The 25,587-nt window shown below is 43.6% G+C and overlaps 1 protein-coding gene and 1 pseudogene across 1 annotated transcript in view; both read left to right on the top strand.

Moving 5' to 3' along the window:
* Nucleotides 1–25,587, top strand: part of Nudcd3 (NudC domain containing 3) — a 92,253-nt gene that overhangs the window by 25,158 nt on the left and 41,508 nt on the right. The gene's annotated exons all lie outside the window — the stretch shown is intronic.
* On the top strand, nucleotides 14,892–15,019 carry LOC127206058 (uncharacterized; annotated as a pseudogene).

The raw sequence follows: 25,587 nt of genomic DNA, 5'->3' as shown, positions 1-25,587 counted from the left end.
CTGACGGTTGTAAGCCATGTGGATGTTGGGGATAGAACCTGAGTCTTCAGGCAGAGCAGGGAGTCTCTGAGTCGCTGAGCCATTTCTCCAGCCCCACTCTTTCTTGAGTTACTTGAGGTAAGACCTCACTGGAACTGACTGTGTAGACCGGGATGGCTGTGTCCTCCAGGCTGGGTCCTCATTGCCTCTGCCTCCCGAGGGCTGGGTTCCAGATGTTGTGCCTTGCTCTACTTCTGTACATTCTTTTACTGTGAGACTTTGCAGGTTTCTCTTCTTTCCCTACTTGAGTTCTGAAGTAGATGAGATTTTTCTTCCGAGGCCTTGATGCTTTGATTGGAGACTCAGATTCAAAACCAGGACCTGGTGCTGGTGTGCTCCCATCTCTAAAGACAAGCAAGGAAGATGCCTGGTTTTGCCTCTTTTGTGAGTTTGCTTCTGTTGCTTTTTAAAATGTTATTTTATGTATTTACATATGTGTATGTCTGCACCACATGTGCGCCTGGCGCCTTATGGAGGCCAGAGTGGGCTTCGGATTCCCTGGAAGTGGAGTTACAGATCGTTGTGCACCACCATTTGGGTCCTGGGACTGACCTTTATTCTCTAGCAGAGGAGGCAGAGCTCTTAAACCTCCAGGGTTTTGCTTTTTTACACTCCAAAGCCGTCACATTCATTTCTCCCTCCTTGGATGATCTTTTCGTGTGGGTTCAGAGTGTGAGTCTGAAAGCCTGCCCGCCCTTACTGGCTCTCTGGCTTTGGGAGATAACCGCATCTCAGCCATCCCTATGTTTTTGTTTATAAGCATAAACATGTAGGTGCCACGACATGTGTAGAAGTCAGAGGACAGCTTTTAGGAATCAGTTCTCTCCTTCCACAGTGTGGATTCTGGGGACTAAACTCAGACCGTCTACCTTGTTGGCAGCACCTTACTTGCTAGAGAGCCTTGGGCCTTGTTTCTGTCATAAACATAGAATGACAGTGCTTAAGAGGGTTTTAAGGATTTTAAATGATGTAGAACTTGAAGTCTAGTCACACATTGCTTACTAGTGTGGTAAGTTCTGGGAAATGCATAGTTAGATGATTTAGCTGGAATACAAACATCATAGAGTGTGCTCATACAAAGGTGGTAGGACAGCCTAGTGCTTGTGGCAACAAGCCTGCCCATCATGTTACTCCACTGAATCCTGCAGGCAGTTGTAGCATAGTGGTGAATATTTATGTGTCTAAATATAGAAGGACAGCAAAAAATAGGGTGTAAAAGATAGAAATGATACACCTCTTCCAGGCACTTGACATGAAGAGAGTGCAGGACTGGAAATTGTTCTGTGTGAGCCAGTGAGCGAGTGGGAGTGAGCACTGATGCCTGCTTAAACTGGCTACTGCTCTAGCATTAAACACTGGCTCAGCTACACAGTTTATAAAATGTTTTTCTTTCTTCCACAATAAAGGCTAGTATGCCTTTTTTGATTTCATAAATTTGTTAATTTTTAAACTTTTGACTCATGTAATAGTAATACTTGGTTGAAAACATGAACACATTGTACTTAATATCACTGTACTTTACACTTCTGTTATCTTTTTTTTTTTTTTTCCCCAGATTTAATTCACTTTCTTTTTCTTGTATAAAAACTCTTTATGTGGTAGTGACAGCTGGAGTCTCTGAACAGAGACTGGTGTGGGTTTTCACTGATCAGAGACTGGTGTGGGTTTTCACAAGATGATCAGTGAATCCTGATAAGGAGACTTGGTGAGCACAGTCTCTTTCCAGAGGTCGGAGGTCAGGTAGCTGTAAGTCTTGGAGGTTGCCTTGGCAAAGTTCCCCAGGGTGGCAGTGCAGAAAATGGCTGATGTGTAGCAGTCATCAGTACTAGCCATCAGTATCTTGGGCACAGAAGCAGAGGCAATGCCAGTGCTTCTGGGGACAGAGATGGATGCACCAAAACAGCCACAGTGGCCTGTCACCTTGTATGGAACAGTGTGTGGCTTACCAATCTTGTTCCCTCAGTAGCCTCTCTGCACAGGGACGATGGAAAGCTTGGCCAAGATGATGGCCCCTCGGATAGCAGTGGCTACCTCCTTGGAGCACTTAACACCAAGACCAATGTGACTATTGAAGTCCCCAATAACGACAAAAACCTTGAACCTGGTCCCCTTGCCAGCCCGTGCCTGCTTCTGTGCTGGCATGATCTTGAGAACTGCATCCTTTAGGGATGCACCCAGGAAAAAGTCAGTAATCTTGGGCAGAGAGAATAGGTAGCTCTCCAAGGACTTGATTTTCATGTCCTTAACCAGGTGGCCCAACTTGGTGACGGACAGCCACTCCTTGTCTTTGGCTTTACCTTGAGCCTCGACCATGACCATGACTCAGCCCCTAAGACTGGTACTGAATCCTCCACAGAAACCTTCACAGAAGCCACCCAGAGACTTCTGGGCCCTCCCAACTGCACTGGCTTCACCTGCCATTTCTTGGTTTTCTGTAGAAGGCACTGTTTATCTGTCTCATCTCGTCTCATTTTATCTTATCATCTCCCCCCCCCCCCCGCCCGCCTTGTTTTTTGTTTTTAGAGACAGGGTTTTTCTGTGTAACCCTGGCTGTCCTGGACTTACTTTATAGACTAGGCTGGCCTTGGATGCATAGAGATCGGCCTTCCTCTGCCTCCCTGAGTGCTGGGATTATAGGCGTGCACCACCATGTCTAGCTCACTGTTACCTTTCTTTATGTCATTATTTGTAAGCTTTTTCTGATATATGTATTTTTCAATTTGCATCTTTTGTGTGTAAAACTTAACGCCCACCCACGTATACAGGATTGGGATATCAGTATTACTGTTCTCCCCCCATATCTTGTTCCCTGGAAGGTCTTCAGGGTAGTAACATGCATAGAGCTGTTGCCTCCTTTGACTACAGTGCCTCCTTTGGGATCCTCCTGCCTGCCCCAGACTGAGGAGCGAGTTATCAGAGATCTGTCCATGGAGGTTGCTGCTGTCTTTCCTTTTTCATAGTAGATATGTTCTAGCAGATGGTGTGCCATGAACACTCCTCTCAATCAGGGGAGAAACTGGATTGCTGGGCCATGTTTTCAGACTTTCAAGGAGCTGTTGAGGCCTGTGGCAGCTTTTCCTACACCTTACACTGAGTTTTCTTGGATCTTGTTTTCTTATCACTGCTCCCTTTTTCCTTGTTTCGTTTCCAGCCATGTGAGTTCAGTTATAACCATATGAGATCACTGATATACATGTGTTTCGTTGCACAACTGTGTTGGGCTTGCTTCTTGAATTCAGCAAATGTGGAATGGGTAAACACTGGTTTCAGGGTCTTGAGGCAGCTAGGCTTGAGAGTGCCGCCTGCCCAGGCTCCACCCGCTCTGCTCAGGGCATTTGAGTTCTTGTGCAATTCAAGTTGAGGGGAGAAAGGAAGGATTCTTCCTGGCCACCCACGAGTAGGAGTTTTAGAGTGGGTGTTCCGCTGTCCCAGAGTTAAATGAGCAGTTCTGATTCTGCTTGGGCACATTCTGCCTCTGAAAGCAAGCCCCACTGATGTGTGGGTGGAGCTGCTGTGCCAGCATTGGAAAGGACTCCTCCCCCCCCTTCCTTCGTTCCTCCATAATGTTTGTTTCTAATTGACCCATTCTTAACTAGGGTAGGGTGCCGGGGCCCTAGTGACAGTACTGTCTGCTCTTTGGGATCTGGAGAAGGCCTCAAACAACTTTTTTCATTGCTGGTATATTGATTGCCGGGAAGGTCTCCCTTAAGCCTCAGTAGGTGGCCAAGCCTGTCAGAGCTTAAAGAGAGTCATCTCCCAGGGAGGCCAGTGCTGGCTTCCTATGACCTGCAGGGGTCTGGAACACAGCTGGGGGCTGCTCATGTGCTCTCCTCCTGGGGGCTTTGTAACCTGGTGCTCCTGGGTAGCAGCAGTTTGCAGTGTTCTCCCCACCCTCACCCCTGCTTGGCTCATCCAGAGCTCCACAGAGCCAAAGGACTCTATCCTGCAGCTCCTTTGTCTCTCGTATTGGAATTTTTCATTTTTCTACCGATGTTAGCCAGTGCTCTCTGCGGCTGCGGCTGCTGCTCCTCTTCCTCCTCCTCACTAGTCTTAGTGGGTACTGGCTGCATTTTATAGGATGACTGCATAGTGTTCTGCTTCCCCAGGCTGGGCCTGTGGGTGGGAATAGTTTTGTGGGATGAGCTGGTTCCCGTTGCCTTGATCTCTAGTCTTGCAACCTCTTTTCCAATGGAGTTGTGGGGAGTGGTGGCTAGCTACAAAGGATTATGAGAATGTGAGTAAGTTTCAGGAAAATTAGAACAAAAAATTTAAAATGTTCCCTGGAAATGGGGTGCCTGTGATGGGGCCTTCTGTTTGCTGTGCCTTGTCCTGAGTGCACCCTTGTACCTGCTTGGCTCCATAGGAGGTCTCCCCGTGCCCACGCACCCTCCTCAATGTAGATATTTGCAGTAATAATTGAATTTCCAAAATAAATGATGTGTGTAACATAACCATTGTGACATAGTGTTGTTTTATGTTTTGACGGCTTCAATCTCCTCAGCTTACCAAATTTTGGTGCCAGCTACCTTGGGTTTTGGGGTGAAGTGTTGTGAGCAGGAAGTACTATAGATTTTTGGTAAACTTGACTCTGTGTTAATGGGAGTTTTGCAGGTTTTTGCGATTGGGCTGTGGTCATCTAGCTTCCACGGGAACTGTTTGCTTATGGAGCTAGGCGATGAGACACAGCTAACAGCCCGCAAGGGACTGAAGCAGAGACACTGAGTGTGCCCAGGTAATTGTCCATCTATGGCAGTGTCGTATCATCAAGTTCCCGTACTGTCAGCCTCATTCCTGTCATCTGTAACCTCTGTGGGCAAGTTGGTTGTTTTCTGTTTACTTTTTGAAGAGGTAAACACTTTCAGAGTTCACACGTGAAAGAATCTCAGAGTTCACATTTGCTCCTTTTGTTCTTTCTACCTCTTACCATCTAGAGAACACTTTTTTTAACTTTTAGGGATTTCTGGTGATTTTCTGCCCCCCCTCCCCCTTCAAAGGTAAACAATACAGCCTCCATATATGCACATGCTTTAAAAAAATTTCTGCTTCTTAAATTATATTCTTACACTTGCTTTTTCAGCTAGCCATGGGTTCTGAAATCCTTCCCTTACCGGCTCTGGAGGTCTGTGCCTGTGATTGCAGCATTAGCCTCCAGGTAGTGTGTGCTGTGTGTGCATCATGGCTGCCCAGCCAGCTTCTGTGCAGGGCTCCTTACATGTGGCTCCAGTGATTTGCTGCGCATGTGTTACACAGCAGTGATAGCTTTGTGCTATATGTTGTCTTAGTTTGGGGGGAGTATACCCTAAAGATAACTTCCTAGGAGTGAGGTGCCGATGGCGAGTGGTTAGTGCTGCCCAAATCCCTTCTGACAATTGTACCAGTTTGCATGTATGAGAGGCTCAGTTCCCAGAGTTGGCCAGTGAGTGGGTGTGCAGCTAGGATTGGATTTGAATCCATCTGGGAGGTACTGTGTGCTGATGTTTTAACATTTATAATAATAGCTAGCTATGGTGCTACACATATAATTCCTGAGAGGGCCACAACAAGGCTAGTCTTGGGTACATAGTAGTTTCTAGGCCTACCTGGGCTATGGGATGCACTGTCTCAAAAATGAAACAAGTAGGGAGGTATTTTTTTTTTCGAGACAGGGTTTCTCTGTGTAGCCCTGGCTGTCCTGGAACTCTCTTTGTAGACCAGGCTGGCCTTGAACTCAGGAGATCTGCCTGCCTCTGCCTCCCAAGTGCTGGGATTAAAGGCGTGCGCCACCGCACCCAGCTTTTGCTCATTTTTTTTTTTTTTTAATGTTGGAGTTCTGCTGCTTTTTTACCTTAGTTTTTAAGAGCTTATAGTACAAATGTTACATTCATAGTGATTTGGCTATTTGCATTTGGCAAACTTGAAGTAAATATCCTGCTGTGTATAGTTTATTTTACTCATGTGTAATAATATAAATGTATATGTTAAAAAAGAAACATAATAAGCAATATTAAAAAAAGAGCTTATAGTATATAAGAGAGGATTAAGACTTTATTTTTAGTGCTTATTTCAGTGTTTTCCCCATTTCATCTTTTTTTTTTTTTGGGTTTTCGAGACAGGGTTTTTCTATGTAGCCTTGGCTGTCCTGGACTCGCTTTGTATACCAGGCTGGCCTTGAACTCACAGCGATCCCCCTGCCTCTGCCTCCCGAGTGCTAGGATTAAAGGTGTGCGCCACCATGCCCGGCTTCCCCATTTCATCTTATTACTTTGCTTTTGCTTTTTCTTTTCTAGCCAAATGCTTTTTATTTTCTTTAATGTTTAACATGTTTATTATAAAACTGAATCCTCTTGGTGTCTTAAAATTTGAATCAAAGTTAGGATTTTGACTCATTTTTTCTGTAATGTTTGTACTTTTCCTATAGTACTGTAAAATTCTATGAAAATGGCCTTTGCCAAAAAAAAAAAGAAAGAAAGAAAGAAAGAAAATGGCCTTTGCATAGTTGGAGTTTTAGTAGTTACATAACTAACCCAATTGATTCTATTCTCTTATTGTGGAGTATAAGCTGAGCTTTATCTTTTTCTTTTTTGGTTTTTCAAGACAAGGTCTCTCTGTGTAGCCTTGGCTGTCCTTGATTCCCTTTGTAGACCAGGCTGGCCTCGAACTCACAGCAATCTGTCTGCCTCTGCCTCTGGAGTGCTGAGATTAAAGGTGTGTGTCACCATGCCCAACTTCTTCTTTTTTATTTTTTAACCAGGCTGGGCTAGAACTCTGCCTCTGCCTCCTGAGTACTGGGATTAAAGGTATGAGCCATCACCATCCAAGCAGAGCTTTATCCTTTTCTAAATGACTGCTCAGTTATCCTAACAGCATTTATTATAAAGTGTAGGGACTACATTTACAAGAGGACTCTTAGGCAGTGCCTTCCTAAGTGTCAGCTGAGGCCTTAAACTGCTTGACTATGGGGCTGTGGCTCAGGTGCTGTGAGGGCATGAGGTCCATTCCTGTGTCCTTGTGTTCTCAACTGTGTAAGTGCAGACTGTGGGCTCCTTCATTCCCACTTGGTGCTGCACTAGAGACAGCTGGTGACTGCCTCCTGTGCCTGCTCCAAAAAAGGGCTCAGTCTGTGTCAGGACACAAGGTTGGGAAGGGCTTTGTGCTTAGGGCAAGTCCCCAAAGCTTCTTATTTTATAACTTTCTTCTAGGACAGCAGTTCTCAATTTGTGGGCTATGACTTCTTGGGTGGGGGGTTGCATATCAGATATCCTGAATATTAGATATTTACATAAAGACTCATAACAATAGCAAAGTTACAGTTATCGAAGAAGCAATGAAATAATTTTATCGTTGGGGGTCATCCCAACATGAGAAACTATATTAAAGGTCGCAGTGTTAGGAAGGTAAGAACCATGGTTCTAGAACTTGTTCATCTATGATTGCTAAAGTCCTTTGTTAATTCTGTGAAAGTGATAATTAGTTTAGAACATTTGTGCTTCAGGGAGTGGTGGAGTTCTGCACAGTTTGAGTTTGGATAATATCTTGTACCCATTCCTCAGGGTGCTCTCTGTTATTGCCACAGCCTTTGCCCTTACCAAGAACTCAAGATTTTTGGAGGCATTAGCAGACCTTTGTGTATTAGTGGGCTATGGAGAGTGCAATAGGATTCCCAGAGAAAAACTGGGGAGAAGCCATGTTGCCATGGTAGAGTATTTTTCTTGATGTCAATATCCTGTTTTGAGTTTCAGACAGCTTATCTCCAGGGAGGTGAAGAACTCCAAGCTCCCCTTTATGTAAAAGGTAAAGCTAGTTTGTACCCTAAGCTTTCATGTTTCCCCTGCTACTGCTTCGTCCTTACAAGAAATAGTATTGCCCTGAAGCAAAAATAAATGGCATTATTTATCTAATACTTCTAGGGTACAATATTGTAATGTGTGTACACATGTATAAAGAAGATTCAAGAGCTATCCAGCCTGTTTTTCATTGTATAAATACCAGGAGCCTGAATGAGATAGTTGCTGGTCTCAAATAGGAACTGCATGTGAAGTCTGGTGGAGTCTTGAAAGACAAACTGGTGGTGGTGCATGCATGCGTGGGTGATCAGTTTTTAGTAAAAAGCTAAAGGCAGACGGATTTGTATACTTGTTGTGATTCTTGTAAAATTCACACAACAACAACAACAATAATAATGCCATGCAAAAAGGAATTGGGATTTTATCTAAAATAGAGTTGGAGTCTAGTTGAGATGCACTGACAGTGGGTTTCTGCCTCACTGAATGTGACATGTGATGGGGATGTGTGAGGGTAGATGGCTTCTAGCCATGCTCTGCTCAGTGACTGTGGATGAAGGCATCTATGCCAACACACAAGTCCCCTCGCCTGGGTCACCCAGCACTGCTCCAAACATTCCCATAGTCAAAGAAGTTTTTTTGTTATCATTTGTGTTTGAAAGTTAGAGTGATTTACTTCAGGATTTCCTTTTCCTTTCCTTTCTTTTTCCTTTTCTCCTTTTCTTTGTTTCTCCCGCGATAGGTCTCTGTGTAGCCCTGGCTGTCCTGGAACTTGCTTTGTAGACCAGGCTGGCCTCAAACTCACAGAGGTCTCCCTGTCTCTGCCTCCTGAGTACTGGGATTAAAGGCATGTGCCACCACTGCCTGGCTACTTTATAATTTCTTAATTCAATGAAAAACTAAACTATAATTTGAATATACTTACCTATAAGACTACCCTTCTTCCAGCACACACCCTGTGCAGCAGACTTGGGCTGTAAACTCTATACTTTAACTAGAAAAATTAAAGTTAAAGTTTTGGAGGTCATCTTATACACCAGAAAGTATGGTTACTATGTTGTCATTGCTCCCTTCTCCCTTCCCTTCTCTTTTCCTGAGATGAGACAGGGTCTTATGCTGTAGCCCAGGCTGGCCTACAGTTTACTGGGCCATCCAAGCTGGCTTCAAATCTTGGCGATCCTTCTACCTTAGCCCACTAAAGTGCTGGGATTAGAGCTGTGTGAGTCACCAAATCTGCCTTAATGTTTTCTCATTTAAGAATCTTTCTGGGGGGACTTTCATTAGGGAGATTTTTTTTTTCTTTTTTTTTTTCATTAGGGAGATTTTTAAAGAACACAGTTTATGTTGTATGTGGCCATTTGTTATGGTAGTTGTATAAATAAAGACGCTGATGACATACATAATTGTTGCCCTTGTCCAGTAACTGGCACCATAACTCTGGAAACTGGGTGCTTTGTAAGGAAATCTCATGAAGTGTCATTTCTAAGTTGAACATGCCTAGCCCTTTAGCTGAGTTATTTTAAATACACTCAAATGTGGGGCGGTAGTGGACATCTCCCTTGCATGTGTATGAGAGGCAAGTGCGTATCTATGTTCCTGATAATCCCTGTCAGAGCAGTGGAAGCCGTCTGAGTTTTAATATAGGTACTCATGTGTTATATTTGTAGAATACCACAGAACATCTCCTTGGGGAGACCACCTGTGTTCAGGGGCCATCTGCTTGCACAGCTGACTCATCTGAGCTCTGATTTTGTTTACTGTGGAGCAAGGCACTTGGATGCTGTTCCATTACCACCTGTCCATCCCAACTGTGGACAGCTTTCACATGGCCCTCGGGCAGAGCCTGGCTCCCAGCCGTCTCTCTTCCTTTGCTTCCTCCCCTCTATGGTTGCTGTGGTTTAACTATGGACACAGTTACACGGGTAGAGGTAGAGTCCTTTCTCCCTGCCTGTGGAGCCCTTCCAAAAGTTCTGTGATCTCAGTAGCAGTGCCTGGGTTGCCTTGCCTGTTTGTGGCCATGTTACCCAGGGCCGGGAGCTTTTTAGTACTTGGTTTGCCACAGCACTCCCTCATGGGCGGGAGACCATGTTAGTGCCGCTCCAGCTTCAGGAAGCCTGAGAGGGATTGAAGCAGGGGCCTCCGTTTGTTTAGTTATTTAGTTAGTTTTTTGTTTTGTTTTGTTTTTTCTTTTGAGACAGGGTCTCTCTGTGTAGCCTTGGCTGTCCTGGACTCACTTTGTAGACCAGGCTGGCCTCACAGTGATCCGCCAGTCTCTGCCTCCCCTAGTGCTAGGATTACAGGTGTGTGCCACTGCACCCAGCTGCCTCCTCCTTTTTTAGGAGAAGATATTTTAGAGTTGAGGTTTCCCATGCTTCTTCCCCTCCATCTGTATGTTGAATAACTTTGATGATGTGCAGGTCCTATTCTAGAGCACTGGCTGCTCTTCCACAGGACCCAGGTTCAGTTCCCAGCACCACATGGCTGCTCTCAGCTGTCAGTAACTCTAGGCCCAGGAGAAACTACTGGCCTCTTTTGGCCTCTGGGCATCTAGAAGTCACACACCACAGCAGGAGATGCTTGCTGTCTTATAGTTCAGGTATAACTTTGGCAAACAGCTGTGCTTCAGTGCGAGTGCACCAGTCCCTTGGACCAGGAAATGCCTGTGCTGCCTTTTTTATGAACTCATGGTCTCAGGAAGCTGGAAGAAGGGGGAAGAGACTTATAATATGTATGACTTGAGAGTGTAAGAAGGGAAAGGAGCATTGGAGGTGAGGAGAATTGGGTCCATTCCTGTTCGTCAGTCCTTTGTAGGCCACCTGAAACACTCGAAGTAGAAAAGGCTTATGGTGCAGGCCTACTAAGCTTTTAAGGTGACTCAAAGATTTCTAGTGGAGGAAACCCAAAATTTCTTAATGCAATTCTGCAAAAAGCATACTGGCAAAGAAAGTGAGTAGGACGTAATTAATTTACTTGGAGCTGTGCTTCACAGTATTTGCGGAATTCAGAAAGGCCTTGGATTTGATAGTTAGTCCAGGACTTAAACTTGCTGACTTCACCTCCTCACACTAAAGCATTTGATTTACTTTTATGTTTCTCTTCATCATCTTATTTCTTCTTCTAGGTAGTGGGTTCTGTTTTCTACTGGAAAAAACAAGCATAGATGCATTTAAAGGCCTATGTGGTTTAAAACCCCAGATAATGGGATGGAGAGATGGCTAAGAGCATGGGCTGCTAGGTCCCAGGTTCAGTTCCCAGCACCACATGGCTGCTCTCAGCTGTTGGCAGTCCTAGTTCCAGGAGAAACGAATGCCTTCTTTTGGCCTCGGTGGGCATCAAGCATGGTGCACAGAAATATGTGGAGGCAAAACAGCTGTGCACATAAAATAAAAATAAAAATAAATTAAAAACCCTTAATCCAGATGTGGTCCATGATGAAAGATAAAGATGTCTTTTCTTGGCTAGGAGAGAGCATTGGCAGTGGTAAGAGTTAAATATGCTGGTGGTTTTGAGGGAGGGCCTGAGGTGTAACCCGGCATCTTTTTTAGCAGAGGGTCTTACAGTAACTGGCTGCTGCTTCCTGTTAGTGCAGTGAAACACATTGCAGACTTCCTTCCTTCTGATCTTGTCTGAGTCAGCCAAGTCTAGGTCATAATAGGTAATGAGTGCCTGTAAATTTTAAATAGTTATGATATTTATGGTTTAATTTGTGTATCTTTACTTACAGGCAAAGTTACATTTTATGCAAGGTTTATTTACTATTAGTATTTCCTTTGTAATAAAATTGATGCGCACCTCAATATTGCCCTTCTATAGTTTTATATAAATAAAACTTTATGTATTTTCTCATTCATTACTTTTCTTCCAGTTTATTGACTATCCTTTCTTAAATAGTTCACTTTATGTTAGACTTGAGAAATTTCTCTTTCCTTCAGTGACTAAATGTACCATTCCATTATCTACACTACTGTCCTTCAAGGTTGATTTTTAAAAAATGATTTCTTTTTATTTTTAATTATGTATCTGTTTGTGTGTCTGTGCATATGCATGTGAGTGCAGTGCCTGAGGAGGCCAGAGGAAAATCCTGGGTCTCTCAAGGTGGGTTGGCTGGGAGCTGGGAATCAAACTTGCATTGTCTGGAAGAGGAACAAGTGCTCTTAACTCTGTAGCTCCTGACAAGATGTCCTCTTTTTCTTCCCCTTTGCTTCCCCCTCTGCTGGGGATTGAACCAAGGACAGTGTGCGTCTTAGATAGGCTGCTCTACACTGATCCCTACCTCTCTTCTTGACTTCTTTAAGATGCATTTCATTCTGACCCAGCGAAGTTGTGGATTATGTTCCTTAGAAACTAATTGAGAAGAGCCGGGCGCACACCTGTAATCCCAGCACTTGGGAGGCAGAGGCAGGCTGATCTCTGAGTTCGAGGCCAGCCTGGTCTACAGAGTGAGTCCAGGACAGCCAGAGCTACACAGAGAAACCCTGTCTTGAAAAACAAACAAACAAACAAACAAAAGAAAAAAAAAAAGAAATTGGCAAGTTAAGACAGCATATTAACTTGAAAGGTACACATTTAGTTTTACTCTCATTAAGTAGTACCTGTTAGAAGCAGTTGTAGCGTGCTGCTTGCTGATGGCTTCCCTCCGCTGCCGCCCCAGCTCCCATCCAACTCAGTTACTTCAGAAAGCTACTCTGGAGAGTTATATACGAATCTCATGTGTGCTGAGTTCCATTAAAAGCCAAGTAGTTAGTGTTTGTGTTGCTTTTAAGAATGCTGTGTCGGGGGCTGGGGAGATGGCTCAGCGGTTAAGAGCACTGCCTGTTCTCCCAGAGGTCCTGAGTTCAGTTCCCAGCAACCACATGGTGGCTCACAACCATCTATAGTGTGATCTGATGCCCTCTTCGGTGTGTAGGTGTACATGCAGGCAGAACACTGTACATGTAATAAATCTTAAAAAACAAACAAACAAACAAACAAAGTTGTCTTTCCCAGAAAGTTTTATACCTAAGTGACGTCATAAAAATAATAGGTTTTAGAAAATATGAAAAATATAGAAAAAATTCAAGTTGCACTGGTATTAGTATCTTGTTGAATTTCCTTTAATTAAGATGTATTTATTTCTTTAAAAATTGATGTGTTGAAATTTTGTGTATGTCTGTGTACTGTGGTGCATGGGAGTCAGAAGTGTCAGGTCCTTTGGAACTGAGTTAAGATAGTGAGAGGATGTGTGGAGCTAAACCTGGGTCCTCTTCAAGAGCAGCACGTGCTCTTCATGACAGTCATCTCTCAAACTCCCTTGTTGCTTGCTCACTTGCTTGTGTGTGTGTGTGATTTATTTCTTTGTTTGTTTATTTATTTATTTATTTGAGACAGGGCTTCTCTGTTTAGCTTTGGCTGTCCTGGGCTCACTTGTAGACCAAATGGGCCTTGAACTCACAGAAATCCATCTGCCTCTGCCTCCCCGAGTGCTGGGATTATAGGCCCAGCTTGTTGCTTCTTTATTATAGAATTAGAAAATACTTGGCTACTATGACAAATGAATTAAAGATATGTAAAAAATAAAGTCTTGCTTGAATGGTGGCGTATCATGGGATATATCTTTATGTGCAGATTTACACACATGTACACACCCCTCACCACAAATGCATACACATGTACAGTATTAAACATTTTTGAGATATAATTCATATGCCTTAATATTTACCTTTTCTCATGTGCTGTTTAGGGCAGATGTACAGGGTATACAAGTCTCACCTTTACTAATGGCAGGACTCTTCTGCTGTTCCAGAACTCACCCACACAAGTGGCTATTCTCCATATCATCTCAAATCCCTCAGCTCTGGATAATCAATAGATCTCATGGTTCATATGGTGGGAACATGGAAAACTTTTTTATTGAGTGTGTGTGTGTGTGTGTGTGAGTGTGAGTGTGTGTGTGTGTGTGTGTGTGAGTGTGAGTGTGTGTGTGTGTGTGTGTGTGTGTGTGTGTGTGTGTGTGGTGGCAAGTATGTGGAGGCCAGAGGATAACCTATACGAGTCAGTTCTCTCCCACTGTGTGGGGCCAAGGCATTGAAAATCATTGATTGGCTCTTGGCTGAAAGAGCCTTTACCTGCGCAGCCATCTCTGTGGCCTTATGAATAATGGAATATTTAATTTTTTCCTTTTAATCCTAATTTTTGTGTGTTTGTGTCTATACAAGTGGAGTGTATGCCACATGTGTTTGGATGCCTGTGAAGGTCAGTAGAGAGCATCAGATCGGATCTCCTGAAACTGAAGTTAATAGATGGTTGTGGGCTGCCTGACATGGGTGCTGGGAATTGAACTCAGGTCCTCTGCAAAAGTAGCAAGTGGTCTTGACCACTGAGCCAGCTCCATGGATTTTTAAAATTACATTTTTTACTGTGTGTGTGTGTGTGTGTGTGTGTGTGTGTGTGTTTGCATATATGTGGATGTGTGTCATGACATACATGAGGACAACTTGTGGGAATTGGTTCTTCTACATATGTGGAACCTGGGGTTGACAAGTCCAGTCTCACTATGGGGCCCAGGCTGGCTTTAAACATGTTGCCTTCTTTCAGCTGGGATTACATTACACCCACCACACTCAGCCTGCTAAATGCTTTTAAATGTAAAGAATAAAAGTCCCTCCCCAGAACCTTACAGAGAGCACAGCAGTGAACTGCTTTCCTTGTATTCTAGGTCTTGCCCTCTCATTTGGTCACCTTGTTGAAGGAGGATCTAATGTTTGCGTCTTTTAGGCAAATAATCAGCCATCAAGGTCAGCCTGCCCCCACTGAACTTTGACACTGCTCCATCCTCCTGCTGACTTCTGAGGAGGTCAGTGACAGGCTTTCTCAAGACTCCTTCAGATCTCTGATGCAGAGTCCTCCAAGGCTACAATTTTAGGGACAAGAATTAAAGTCCTAAAAAAAAGTGTGTGTGTGTCTGACTGGCTTTGAACTCACTATCTTCTTGCTTCGCCCCTGAGTGCTAGAAATATAAGCATGGGGCACCATGCCTAGGCAGGAATTCTTTAGAACATTAGTGAGAGCTTTAGGATTCGATAGACTTTGTTCATTTTGAAAGTCGTTTCTTGCAGCTTTGCACAGTGGCAGTATCATAGCCAATGAGGTTTATCCGAGGCGCGATTATTGGAAATCATTTCTTGCATTAATTTTAGCTGTTACATGATGTGCACGTAGCAGCTGAGTTACATGACGTCATGAGCCATGCTGCACATCCGTAATGGTAAGTGGGCTTTTCACCTGGGAATGGAATGTCTCGGAAACGTCACGGCTGGTTTTCCTGAGAGACACCCAGAGTGACAAAGGTAAAGGAAGTGAGTGTGACAAGTACTTTTTTTTTTTTCTCTCCCCAAGACAGGATTTTTCGGTGTAGCCCCGGCTGTCTGGAACTCAGATCTGTAGACCAGGCTGGCCTTGAACTCATGGAGATCCACCTGCCTCTGCCTCCCGAGTGCTGGGATTAAAGGTGTGCGTCACCACCACCTGGATGAGAAGTACTTTTAAAGCATAGTTTTAAAGGAGTGATGCATTGACGCAACAGTCACGGGCCAAGTGACATCAACCCTTTGTCTGTGCCTTTTTTCTCATTTTAGTCCTTGGGTAGCCAGAGGGCTGGTTTTGTAGCTCTGCCAGCCCTTTGTTCCAATGACCCCTCCTGGCTCCTTCTAACTTAAGTCAAATCTTTCTAGCAAATGACTGATGCTACAGCCTTGCTGTTCTCCCCCACAAGCATCTAAGAGAAGGAGGGACTGAAACAAGAGCTCAGGGTCCTGCCTGCTGCAGACTACTTCTGGGCTCTGTTGTCTTCCTAGGTTTCGTGCTGTTCCTGGAAGACACGTGTGTGGCGCTGCCCTGACCAGGAGCAGACTCCTGTCCTCGTGGAATGCTGTGCATTCGCCCTCTGTATATCCTGCTCTTGTGATTTACCTCAGGGAGCTCTTTCTCTTTGTTCAAGGGGCTTCTTAACTGTCCTGTAAAGGCTGCCTTGACCCTGGCTTTTGTTTACTCCTGGCCCATGGCACAGGGTTGGCATTGCTGTCCTCATGGGTGATACTTTCCTTTGAGCCCTTTCTCCCCCATAGCATGCTTTGATCTATTGATGTGATTGTGCCAGAGGTACATAGTGTTTGTTCTTTCTCTTAGGGTAGCTCTTGTCGGCTATTAAAGATAACTCTGTGGCTTCCTTTCTTCTTCCTGCCCGGTCTCTTTGTCCACTTTCTTTTCAACTGAGCCCTCTCCCTCTCCTCCCTTCTTCCTGCTCTTCTCCTTTCTTAGATGGGGTCTAAAGTAGCCCAGTCTGTCTCTTGAACTTGTATGTACCTGAGGATAACCTTGAACTCCTGCTCACCTCCCAAGTGCTAGAATTACAGATGTGTACCACCACACCTGATGATGTAATTATGTACTAACCTGCATGCCTTTAGAATGTAACTTGAGTTGTTTTGTGAATATGCCCATGAGGTTTTGTTGATGTTCCCTTTGTGGCAGACCTCAGTCTTGAGACCTATCCCGAGGCTGCTATTGATCTGTTCTCTCTTATGAAGCATAGTTTATATTTTCTAGAATTATATGGGTGGAATCATATAGAATTCATTTCAAAATAATTATTAATGCCAGATGTGGTGGTATGTGCCTGTAATCCCAGAACCTGGGAAGCTAAAGGAGGAGCCTCATCTGTATGTTGGAAACTTGTCCTCCCCCAACCCCATCACATTTTAAAAAAAGTGTAAGAGGATTGAAGAAATGGCTCAGTAGTTAGGAGCACTTTCTGTTCTTGCTGAAGACCTGGGGTTGCTTCCCACACCTACATGGTAGCTCACAAACTTCTGTGACTCTCCAGTTCCAAGGGATCCAATACCCTTTTCTGACCTTTGAGGTCATCAGACATACCTGTGCTATCAAATAACATACATGCAGGCAGAAATACATGTATAATAAAAATCCTTTAAAAATTGTGGCAAGATATGCATCACATCAGATTTACTATTGAATTCACTTAAATGAGCTCTTCACTGACATTACATAAATTCACATTGCTATGATGTTCCCAGAATTCTTTAATTTCTCCATGTATCTACTAAAACACAGCTCCTGCTGTATGAGTGTTAGCTTATATGCCACACATGAGTGCCTGGTAGCCGAGGAGGCCAAAAGGTGGCGATGGATCCTTTGGAACTGGAGTTATAGACAGCTATAAGCCGCCATGTAGAGGCTGGGAGCCAAACCCAGCTCCCCTACCCCTCCTACCCCCCCCCCCACCAGAGTAGCAAGTAGCAAGTGCTCCGATCCCTGACCTGTCTCTCCAGCCCCTTTATTTTTATTGAAATGTTTTTGTGTATGCATATGCACATTTGGTATGTAGGTGCAGGTAGCTGTGGACACTAGAAAAGTGCATCAGGTCTGTGGAGGTGGAGTTATGTGAGAACTCAACTGAGGTCCTGGGCAAGAGCAGCTAGTTACATTCTTAATGACCTCTTTCTTGTAATGGCTAATCTTGATTCTCAGCTTAATTAGGTTGAAAAGCTACCTAGAAAAGCAGTGGAGCCCACTTGTGGGCATGTCTGCCAGTATGTTTCCACGGGGGAAATCTAATCTACTGATGGACTGGCAGCGTGAACAGTCTGTGTAGGTGGTGGAACTGGAAGATGGGGCCTTACTGGAGGACCTGGGTCTCTGGGAATGCTTTTGGGGATAGCAGAGTTCCTTTCTGATGCACACTTGCTTCTTGGCTGCTGTGAAGTGAGTAGCTGTGCCTTACCATACCCTTCAGCCAGGTTTTTCTACCTTACCACATGCCAGAAACAAATCAGGCAGTCAACCATGAACTATACATCCTTTGCAACCAGAAGCCAAAATAAATATATCTTCTTCTTAAATTGTTGCTCCTGGGTATTTGTCTAAAGTGGTAAAAGTTTGACTAACATGGTGTTGTTCACTTGGCTGTTACAAATAAAGCTGCCAGGGAACATTTGTCTATAACTTCCAGGGGACACACACTTTGTTACAATCTAGGAAGAAAGGGTTTTGTCTGTGGCAGCTGCCATGTGTGTGCCAGGGTCTCAATGGCTCCTCTTCCTAACCAGCATTTGATGTTCAATTTTTAAGAGAAAATTAGGCATTCTCCTAGGTATCTAGTGGCATGTCATTGTGGTGTGAAGTTGCATTTCCCGAATACGCAATGACGGTGCAGTTCTTTATGCCTTCTTTGGTGAGGTGTCAGTTCTGATCGCTTGCCTATTTTTAAAAATTGAGTTGTTCATTTTCTTAGTAAGTTTTGAGAGTTCTCTGTATTCCTGTATACTTTATTAAGTATGTAATTTGCAGATAGTTCTTCAGTCTTTGAATTGTCTTTTTGATCTCTTGAAGTTGCTTTTTAAATTTAAGGTTAGGGGAGATGAGGATCAAACCCCAGGCCTTGTACATGTGAAACATGCACCATCCTCAGCCACAACATTGCTTTCAGAAAATAGAAGACTTTATTATTTATTTTCTTTTATGTGTGTGGGTATTTTGCCTTCATGAATGTCTGTGCACCAAGTGTATGCTTGGTGCCCATGAAAGCCAGAAGAGGGTGTCACGTCCCCTGGAACTGGATTGACAGATGGTTGTAAGCTGCCGTGTGGGTGCTGGGAATCAAACCTGGGTCCTTTGGAAGAACAGCCAGTAGTTTTGCTAAGCCCTTAACCTCTTAGCCAAACTCTGGCCCAAACAGAATACTTTGATGGTGTCTAGAATAACAATTTCTTCTTTTTTTGGTGCCACATCTAATCTTTACCTAGCACAAGTACTTTCTAAAATATTTTCTATGGAAAACTTTATAGTTTGATTTCTATTCGGTCTGTGATACATTTTGACTTAGTTTGGCATGTGGTTCAGGATGTGGCTAGGAGTCCATGTCTTCTGTATGTGGGTGTCTAGCTGTGGCAGCATTGTTCTTCAAGAGGTCATCAAGAGGTATGAACCCAGGGGTCATACTTGGCTAAGCACAGATGACTTAAACCCATGCGCCATATATGTGTTTATTTTTCTGACGTTTTAAATGTTCCCTTTACTATCTTCCTGTTTTTGTCTCTTTGTTTGGTCACTCTCCCTTATCCCATGCCTTCTCCTGTCCCTGCCCCTGCGTGCTCACTAGTCACTGGACTCTGCCTGTGCCCCTCCTTTACATCTTCAGTAGCGCTGCGTCTTGGTCTCCTACTCTTATTTGGGTACAGCTGTCTTTCTTTCTGTTTGGGTTTGTTGTTTGTTTGTTTGTTTTAAGTAAAAAGAATGATTCTCTCACAAGCTGTGCTCAAGCTTCTTTGTGTGAGAGAAAATGGGGGCGGGGCAGAGAGAGAGAGAGAGAGAGAGAGAGAGAGAGAGAGAGAGAGAGAGAGAGAGAGGAGGAGAGGAGAGGAATGAACACATGAATGTTCAGGCCTGTGGTTAATATCAGGTGCCCCTTCGCTTTGCTTTTTGAGACAGACTTGTCATTGAACTCAATAATTTAGCTAGACTGGCTAGCCAGAACTCAGGTGCTCATGTCTGTACAGCAAGCACTTGATGAACCGAGCCATCTCCTCAGTCCCCAGTGGCTTTTCTTAGTTCTTCCTCATTTGATGCTGTCAGCTGCCTGTTGACACGTGTGCTTGGCTTCTGTGCACTCAGTTCTCTCCCTGCCAGTGATGACTTTCAGCCTCTTCCTTAGCCTTGTCGTCTTCCCACCCTTGAATGTGGGTGCTGTGGAGGTATTGTGCATAATCAGCCTTTCTCTGTCTTTTTGCTGTGCTCCTCTTGGAGAACTCATCTACTCCTAAGAGAGCCACACAATTTTGCCACAGTCTGGCTCTCTTCCCTGTTTTAGTCCTCCAGCTTAATTGTCCTTACACCCTGAAGGTTTTCAGGTGATTGTATCAACCTTTGATCTCTCTTCTCTGTGAGGGTCCTACCACTCTCTCCTTGCCAAGCTCAGATCTGAGCCATGACTTTGTGGCTTCTTGATTTTCTGAAGAAAGTGAGCATATTTTTTTTTTTTTTTAAAGGGAAAGACCTACAGATTACTTTTCTGTTTGTTATTCTGGCACAAGGCTGGTAGAAAGAAGTGACAAGTAGACCATGCCTCTAGTTTATCTACTTAAGCAGAAGCAGGGCCTCAGATGTGTGGTGCAGCTTGTGGATACTAGGTCTGCATGGCTGGCCTGATGTAAAATGCGGACTCAGCATATGTCAATCTATGACTACATCTTAGTTGTGAAGACAGTTCTCAGTGTCAGTGGGATTTGCATTCTCCCTGATGGTTTTGTCTGCTGTGGTTTGGCTATGTTGGCATCAAGGAAGCCAAGGTGCTTACTAGTGCCAGCAGCATTAGGAAATAAATGGCCTTGATAGCTATGAATTAAAGCATAAGGCAGTTACTATCACACTCAGTCTTTTCTCCATAGCATTTGAAGGCATTGAGGGCCCTGTGGAAAGCCTCTGGTTGGGTTAGCATTTGTTCTCTGTGTCTCTCTGGCGTAGGCAAGGTCACCAGTCCTAGGGAGTGACTAAAGATTGGTGAAAAGTGACTCCAGGCTCTGAGAGGTCTTATTGCTGCTCATGTACACAGTGTGCTACAAACTAGGAATTAACACCAATTTCTATCTTCTTCTAACTAGACTCCTGAAATGGGCACTGATGGTCAGGAGAATAGTGTAGGAAACAAGCAAAGCCTATGAACTGAGGCTAGTAGAGTAGAGCCCAGATGCCATTCACCATTTGTGAGTCAAGTGTATCCTGGAGGAGCACGGCTTTTGTGTCTGGTGGATGCAGACAAGGACCTGATAGTCTCATTGTGGCCTTCGGGAACAGGGTTTGGCTCAGACCTTGGAGTCTGTCTCTCGTTCCCTCTTCTTCCCCCTCTCTTTTAAGTTTTTACTTTTTAAATTATGTGCGTGTATCCGCATGTGGGTATATGCAATTGAGTGCAGGTGCTCCTAGAGGCCAGAAGAGGGAGTTGGATCACCTGGAGCTGGAGTTAGAGGCAGTTGTGTGCTGCCCAGTATGGGTGCTGGGAGCTGAATTCAGGTCTTCTACAGGAGTAGTAAGTGCTCTTAATCACTGAACCACCTCTGCCAGCCCTTTGAGCTTTTCTTTAGGCTCTGTGAGCCTTTGTTTTCGGACAAACAAATGATATATGGCAGTGAGTCTCATGTGGGACTTGTGTGCCAAGGCCAAGGTGTCCTTTCCTGAAGGTTTGCCCTCCTCGCTTAGTTCTTTACATTGATGTCATCTATCAGCAGTTTTCTCTGTGACCTTAGTATTATCAGTGGCTGCTGTGGTTACCAGAGAGTGGGTGATTTATACAGAGCAAATTTCTTTCCTTACCATTTTGGAAGCTGTAAGTCCAAGATACAACTAAGGTGGGTATTTGGTGAGGGCTGTTTCCTACATCCAGCATGGCACTTCACTGATGCCTCTTTGGAGAGGAAAAGCTGTGTTACTACCACACAGTGGAAAGGAGAGAAGGGCAGTTGGGCAACACACGAGAGGAACATGCTTCAAAAGGGTCATTTATTAGTGAGGCATTTTATGACCTTTTATGCCATCACACTGATTATTAAATTCCAATCTCTGAATTTTGGAGGGGATATCAAAATCATAGCAGATGCAAATGTGTGGAAACGCTAGAGAAAGCACTTACTGCAGCCTCGACTATCACTAAAAATCGGCTGCTTCGTCCCACCATTTAAAGAAGTCCGTCAGTGTCTTTTTCTGGAGTTTTTTGGTCCCGGCTGTTGAATTTGCTGGACTGTTATCCCATGTGGAGCATTAACAGATGGACTTTCAGATCCACTCACAACAGGTCTGTACTCAGGGAATGGAATAGCCCTACAGCAAACTGTCTCCTTGTTAAAGGCTCTTTCTAAGCCAAGAACTAATTGCTTTTTCTCAGCAGCATAAGTAAACACTCTGTTGTTAAAGCTGACTCTCTGACATTTGTTTCATTACTGGCTGTTTAGTGAAAGACTCTGCATAATTCACTACAAAGAATTCTCAAACAACGTAATAAATATTGCCAGATATCGGGCTGCTTTCAGAAACATCGTTTATTCACTTACTTCATTTTTAGTTGAATTGTATGATTTTTTTTTGTGGTTTGGTTTGGTGTTTATTTTATTTTATTTTATTTTGAAACAGGGTCTCTCTGTGTAGCCTTAGCTGTCCTGGACTCACTTTATAGACCAGGCTGGCCTCAAACTCAGAGATCCACCTGCCTCTGCCTCCCGAGTGCTGGGATTAAAGGTGTGCGCCACCACTGCCTGGCTGTATGGTGGAGTATCTAGTCCTACTAGGTGGAAAGGTAGTAATAGTACAGAAACTGCTAATTTGCATATTTATCAACAATCTACGTTCCTCCATTTTCCTCCTCCTCTGAAGTGCTATTTTAGGGATCACAGTTGACCGTTAGGCTCACAGTGAGTTAGGCAATCTGTCCTTAATATCAAATGTGAACCAACAAGACAAAGTGCAGCCACAGCCCAGGTGTTTGAAGAAGCCTGTGGTCTGGGTTTTGGGCTTTCCCACCAACATTCCAGTCCTGTGGGTATAAGCTGCCGGAGGATCTTAGCCTAGTTTATATGCAGAAGACAACCAAATTGGCTAACTTAGGGCTTTATAAATAGTAGGACTCTCTCTCCAGCCTGTCTTCATTCTGCTCAGTGCTAAAATTTCCTGGCAGCCTGTAACTAATGAAATGGAAAAGTACTGTTTGCAGAGTTTTACACTAGCTGACTTGAATGTTCCTGTGATGCCTTGTCACCAGAAGCTGTGCTCTTGAGGTGGCCAGTTTCCTCCCAAGTTGAGCTTTCAACAGCAACTCTCTGATCAAAATTCCAAAATGGTTGCTGGAAAAGCCCTTGACATTGTATTACTAAGAACACTAGAGGTCAGGGCATCTGTGTAGATCTGAGTCATCTAGTCTCTTGTGCCAGGTTGATAGTGGCAGGCTTGGTGTAGGCCTCAGGAAAGTGTGCAGAACTAGGTGCATGTGAGCCAGGGACAAATGGTACAAGGTCAGACTACTGGACAGTGGCAGGACTGGCATTTTGACTCAAGTTGTGTCCGCAAGCACTAAGTGGTACAGCCGTTCTTTTTGTCTGAAATTCTTCTAAGATGTAACTTGCTTCCAGTCTGACTTGTAAAACCCCTCCTTTGGCTCTACCCTTTCTTGTTAGGGATTCTATGATGTCATAGGGCTTCAGCTCAAAGCTGCTGTGCCCAGTCTCCATGCTGTGTGTCTGCCATGCTGTACTGATCTGCTCAGCTGCGCTTCCCATTGTGGGCATGTGCAGCAGCCTCTCCTCCCCTCTTAAGAGACAATCTTGTGCTTTCTAAAAAAATTTTTTTTAAAGAGCTGCAGGAACTTTAACAGAGAGATTGTTGGAGGTTGAGAAGGGACAGGTACCAAGTCAAGTCAGAAGGCATAGCCTATGAAAGGTATCAATGGCGTTGAAGAGTCTTAGCCTTCCTGTATTACTGGGGGAAGGGAATGAGCAAAGTGGAGGCTCAGGATGGGTGCATTATGCACTTCCACTCTTGAAAACCCTAATATATGCTGAGGAAATGGGATTTATTGTTAGAAAATGGGGTAACCAGCAGGTTTTTTGTTTGTTTGTTTGTTTTTGTTTTTTGAGACAGGATTCTTTCATGTAGCCTTCACTGTCCTAGAACTCACTCTGTAGACCAGACTGGGCTCAAATTCACAAAGATCCACCTGCCTCTGCCTCCCAAGTGCTGGGGTTAAAGGCGTGCAGTGTTATGTGCTGGTTTGCTATAAAGGTAACTGGCAGCAGTCAGTGAATAGGGCAGGGAAGGTAGAAGATGCGTATGCCAGGAGCTGTGGCAGTGGTTTGGTTGTTTGTGATAGAGTATCATGTTCTTTTTGTTTGTTTGTTTTGTTGTTTTTGTTTTTTGAGACAGAGCAATAAGACAACAAAAGGATCAAGGGGATCCAAATGGGAAAGGAGGAAGTCAAATTATCCCTATTTGCAGATGATATGATAGTGTACATAAGTGACCCTCAAAATTCCACCAGAGAACTCCTACAGCTGATAAACACCTTCAGCAAGTTGGCTGGATACAAAATTAGCTAAAAAAAGTCAGTAGCCTTCCTATATACAAATGACAATCATGCAGAAGAAGAAATTAGGAAAACTACACACTACAATATCTAGGAGTTACACTAACCAAGCAAGTGAAGGACGTATTTGAAAAAAAATTCAAAACTCTGAAGAAAGAGATTGAAGATAACATGAAAAGATGGAATGATCTCCATTGTTCATGGATCGGGAGAATTAACATAGTAAAAATGGCCATCTTACCAAAAGCAATGTACAGATTCAATGCAATCCCTATCAAAATACCTACACAATTTTTTAAAGACATTGAAAGTTCAATTCTGAACTTCATATGGAAAAACAAAAAATCCAGAATAGCTAAAACGATTTTGTACAATAAAACATCCTCTGGAGGAATCTCCATACCTGATCTCAAGCTGTACTATACAGCAACAGTAATTAAAACAGCACGGTACTGGCACAGCAATAGGCTGATTGATCAGTGGAATGGAATCAAAGACCTAGAGTGAATCCCCACACATATGGTCACTTGATTTTTGACAAAGAAGCCAAATCTATTCAATGGAAAAGGGATAGCATCTTCAACAAATGGTGTTGGTCTAACTGGATGTCTATGTGTAAAAAAATGCCATTAGACCCATATTTGTTGCCATGCACAAAACTCAAGTCCAAGTGGATCAAAGACCTCAATATAAAGCCAGAGACACTAAATTGGTTAGAAGAAAAAGTGGGGAAGAGCCTGGAACACTTGGCACAGGAGTTCGTTCTTTATAACCTTATATGGGTTCCAAGGATTAGACTCATGTCATCAGGCTCATAAGGCAAACACCCATCCTGACTGAGCCACCGTTTTCGCCCTCTTCTGAGGCTATTTCTTTTCTTTCTTTCTTTTTTTAATTTTTAATTTTTAAAATTTGTTCACTTTACATCCTGATTGTAGCCCCATCCCTCGTCACCTCCCTGATCCCACCATCCTTCCCTCATACCATCTCCCTCCCTCCCCTAGTCCTCAGAAATGAGGAGCCCTCCTCCCCTAACATCTGACCTCAGCCTGTCAAGTCTCATCTGTACTACCTGTATCCTCTTCTCCTGTGGCCTGGCAAGGCCACCCCCTGAGGCTATTTCTGAGAAACAGACTTGGGGTGTTCCATAAGCTTGAATAGTGATGGTAATTTGGCTTGATCGGTTCTCATTTGGGATATTTCCCCTCTTTTTTGAGGGAATTGAAGTAGAAAAGCTAGTCCAAATGTTTCTGATTTTGCATGCATAGGAAAAGAAAGTTGGAATCAGAGACTATGTACACATGTAATCCAGAGTGGGTATTTAGGAGCAAATTACCTAATGTTTAAAGTATATATTTATATGCATTTTAAAAAGTAAAAAGCCTGTCTCGGAAAACAAAACAAAACAAAAAAGTAAAAAGCCTTTTTCCTTTGTTAAATTAACATAATTTAAGAAAAATGTTACTATAAAAGTTTGTATTTTTAGTTAATTAAACTAGTTTTCTAGTAAATATTAATTTTGTTGATATTGACTGACCAACGGATGTACAATATGAAATATATTCTCTAAATTTGCATGTAAGTTTTATTGAATTATTCATGAGTATACTATGAGTGACTGCATGTATGTTGCTTCATTTATTTTAGGTACATATAGGCTCATGTAGTGCT

The sequence above is a fragment of the Acomys russatus genome, chromosome 22 (assembly GCF_903995435.1).
Source record: "Acomys russatus chromosome 22, mAcoRus1.1, whole genome shotgun sequence".
In the NCBI taxonomy this organism is placed as follows: Eukaryota; Metazoa; Chordata; class Mammalia; order Rodentia; family Muridae; genus Acomys; species Acomys russatus.
This window is presented reverse-complemented; position numbering and strand designations above follow the sequence as displayed.